Consider the following 4,568-nt stretch of genomic DNA (forward strand, 5'->3'; position numbering starts at 1 on the left):
TAATTCTAATAAATACAACAGTTTACTGCGTTTCCCGAGATGTAGATTGAACTCCCGGATAGTCTGTATATTTGTTTATCATAAACTCGTAAAAAAGTTATTGTTAAACCAGTCATTCATCCAATGCGATCTGTTATTTTACCCTTTATCGTATTATATATAATATGATGAAATATACTTTAGCATAAATCATAACATGCATCTCAAATTGGTTTGTTTTGGATGTGTGTGATAGTCATGACATAAATAATTAAATATTCAGCCAGAATTCTTCAGACGTCTCGTTACATCAACGAGCGTGTGTTGTGTGCGTTGTGTTCTGACTGAGTGACAAATCGAATATTGCGAAAAGTTATTATGTCTCAAGAAAAACACTTGTCATTTATAACTGACATGAAACACAGTAGTTGACATGTTATCGTCACAGCTATGCAGTCATTTATATTTGATTAAAAACTGATAGGCAGGTTATCATAATAATTTTAATACGCCATATTTCAACATATGTGTATTGATTTGACAGGCAAATATACAATTGTCTGCATTCTTTGAATCTAAACATATTAAAACATCAATTACCCGAAACACTACATTGATATTATATAGCGTTATAACATTTATGTTGTCCCCGAAATGTTTGACGTGAATTCTTAAGTTTGCAATTCTAGAGCAAGCCAATTAAAACTGCGAACGTGCTATTTATTAACGAGCAGGTTTTTTGCGGTACAGCAGACTTTTTGCGCTTTAATTAAACAAAGCAATACAATATAAAAACAGCACTTCTTAGCTATTGACATATCTTTACTGTATTTAGATTAAATGTTCATTAAGAATGTATGCGTTTTTTAAAACAATTTTTTCATCAATTAATTGTTTTATGGTTTAAATATGTAATCAACATGAAATTCAACCAGGTTCAAAAACTCGTTTACGCCATGTTTTTGTTTGTCGTGAAAATAATTTAACAGGTCATCGCATTATTAATAAAAATCATGCTGCTCCGACAAACGATATATAGTGATATGTTTTCTAGTCTCGTTTCAGGGATTCTAAATTGCATCTCATTCGACACTAAACAGCATCTCAACACATATTGTTATTGTCATTATTGAAGTCATTGTCTGCATACAAGTGATTTCAAAGCAGTATAAACTCAATATAAATCGCATTATTATATAGCATCAAAGCGTTGTATTGATTCTTTATGCAACCTGACGTGCTTCATCTTTTCCAAAATCGAAGGTCTCTCTCATACTAATAATTCTGGGAAGGCCATCGGATAAAATGTGCATCAACAGTCCATATTGAAGTGAAGTAAACAAAGCTTCAACTGAAAAATTTATTGGATATTTGTAGGGGTTTTTATAATATAGAGATGTTCAAAGTTCGGACTAGTACCAATATAAACCATCTGCTTCAACATAGGACAAGTTTATTTATCATGTTTATTCTGTTCTTCATTCTTTACCGATGAATTATGTTGACAGTCTGTAAGGGATCCATAATGTTGTGTTGATATTAACGATCATTTCGATCGTTTGACATGAATACAAACAGTTTCATTTAAACGCTAATTATTGTTTTATAAAACATAAAATATATACATATATATATGATTTAAGCCTACGGCGAACACAATATTACTTACGGACATTGTTCTGGATAATATGCTGTCAATAGCTGCACTTTTGGAGAACGGGGCTAAATGCACAAACTAATCAGGGACGACATCTTTTGCCGAGACTGGATTTTCGTTTAGAAGAGACTTCCTCTCAACGGAAAATTCCATTAACGCAGGTAGTGTTTTCAATGATTATCTTGCGGGTCGACACTTTACGCACATGCATTAAACCACGTTTTCCCATTGCGTGGCTAAAATCTAACACGCATGGGGCATAATACTGTTAAAATCTAGATATTAAGATCATGTCCCTGACATATCATGCAATAAAACACGATCACGATTTCGCGTGTCAAAACATAATTTGTCCGTATTGTACCATAATTACTTTTTTGATAAAATCTAGTAAGGTATTATGGTCTGTTCCTCTAAGTGAAATTCTCAATTAGACAGGGATGTTTGGTATCTAAAACACAGCATGTCCTTGATCTGAAGAATCAATCAGCGAATGTCTTTTTGGAATAATACATTTGACATATCCTTGCTCACCCCAAGTATTGTCACCTAGTACAGAAAGATAACATAAATATATTGTGCATTAAATCATCACACCTGGTAAAATACCATCACTTATTTCAATTCAATATCACTGTAAGGCATTTCGCAAAGTACGTGGAAATAACTGAATATAAAGATTGCTTCGTTTTAATATATGATAATAAGCACCATCCTATGAAAATGACCCCGAAGACATAGCTTTACCACTCGAAAAACAACAACAAATCAAATAAGTATACAATATACATGGTTTGTATCACTTCATCTCACTACAAGCTCGGGAATAAGACGACTTCGATATTGCAGTTCTGTTTGAAAATATACTTATCACTAATTACGATAATATCGGTTCTTACTGTTCTTATTTCGGACACATATATGCATATATCTTACCGATTCATTAACTCTTGATGCAAACACGCACATTAATCCGTAAAGACCTAACGTCACTGCGATCCGGTTTAACTTTACAGCAATGCTGACCGCATCGTAATGTCCTGTGATCAGAACAATTAACAGACCTAGCCCAAAGTTCCACACGAACATCTTGCCGTACAGATAGGCAAAGTCGTTGTCGAGGTTTCCAGCGCGCGGCAAAGCTAAATGACTGACTGCAGGGTGTGATTTTTCCGCGGATCCGCGGATTTCCGCGGATCGGGCTGTCCGGGGTCATTTCCGCGATTCGCGTAAATTCGAAAAAAATGGGTGAAAGTACGACCGAATCCGCGGGTGTATATCATAAGCGGACCGAAAAATCCGCGGCCTGCGAAACATCTCCGCATATTACACTGGTATTCTGTCAATCACACCCCTGATTATGTGCAGACTGCGGATGCTCTGTATGTCTTCGGGGATTTGACATGACTGCTGTTCAAAGAACTCTTGGAATATCTAAAAGTTGTATTTGACCAGCACGGAGATTATTATATTGCAAAACACTGGGAAAATGAGTACCAACGAAACAAAGAACAAGTAACAAGTTGATATGATGACAGTTCCTGGATTGTGAGTACGCGGTTGCATTCGGAACTGCGGCGATTGTTGGCTTCCAATTACACATAAAAGAATAAAAATAGAGACTACCTTATTGAGCAAACACATCACTACGACACGTATACACACGGTGATTTGCTTCCTTCTGGGCGGTGACTTATCGAAAGGGATACCATTCCATCTTATACAGGGAATAATATCATTGCTAAACAACTTGAACGCTCTTGATACCGTATCTTGAGCATAGAAGCATTAGTGTAAAGATACAGATACTGTAAAGTAAAATTTGAAAAAGATGGCCGATCTGTGATTTTCCCTGACCCGTGCCCAATATAATACCATCCGGATGCTTTCATCAACTAGAGTGTTCTTACAAACAAGTTTGTGTGATATCTATAGTGTCACCTTGGTCTGGGTCAGTTTCATCCACTTCATTCAAATGACTCTTCATCGGCACGTGCTATTTGTTTGATCCTGTTTCTGTTTTTTCGTCATTTCAAAAGGCATCGTTACCCCTGAATTGTATATCCTAACAATTGCCTTTTAACTCATGTAAAGGCATTTATCTTTTTTTTAAATTTTATCTTATATATTTTTATGTTTAGATTTACAAACCAATATCCCGTCAATATAAAGCACAAACGTTCAACAAATGCATTTGATGAAAGATTGTATTTCGTAATGGTTACGACAACTGACTGAAATCGAAGCATTGTTGGTTCCACAGGTGAAGGGCGCGTGGCCAAGTCACTTTAACACTATCAATTTGTCATAAAACAACATTTTTTATTATATTGACCAAAAAAAAAAAAAAAAAAAATTTTTTTTTCTGATATGTTATATATGAACAAGGTAGGTATCTCTTGACACAGAAAAATCACCTTCATCAACATTTTAAGCGATAAATTGCCTAAATGGCGGTCGATTTTCGAAAACTATGTACCATTTTGTTGGGAAAAAGGGTGCCTCGTGACGAAAAATGACCACAAACGGCTACTTGCCGACATAAACTACAAGAAAATACTTCTCGAACTCGAAGAAATGCTAGGTCGGCTCCGATCTGACCGATAGTTCAGTGCCGATTTTACAAGAGTAAAACTATCGAAATACCACAGCTACCGAACATAATACGCATTAATACAATAAACAAATAAGAGTTTATCAACTTACAACACAGATTTGTCCTTTTGATCACACCAAACACTAATATAATCGTTATGTTTGAATGTTTACTTTCAATTGTGTACGATGATCAGGGTAACGGGAGGCGCTTGCAGAACGACCTTCACCTCAAGTTATATATACACCGATTGGTTCCGCGCATCCGAGTTACCGAACACCTGAAACAGAGAACCGTATATATTTACGTTTATCGCAGTTACGAAAAGAATCACAC

The sequence above is a fragment of the Dreissena polymorpha genome, chromosome 3, assembly GCF_020536995.1.
Source record: "Dreissena polymorpha isolate Duluth1 chromosome 3, UMN_Dpol_1.0, whole genome shotgun sequence".
NCBI classification, from domain to species: domain Eukaryota; kingdom Metazoa; phylum Mollusca; class Bivalvia; order Myida; family Dreissenidae; genus Dreissena; species Dreissena polymorpha.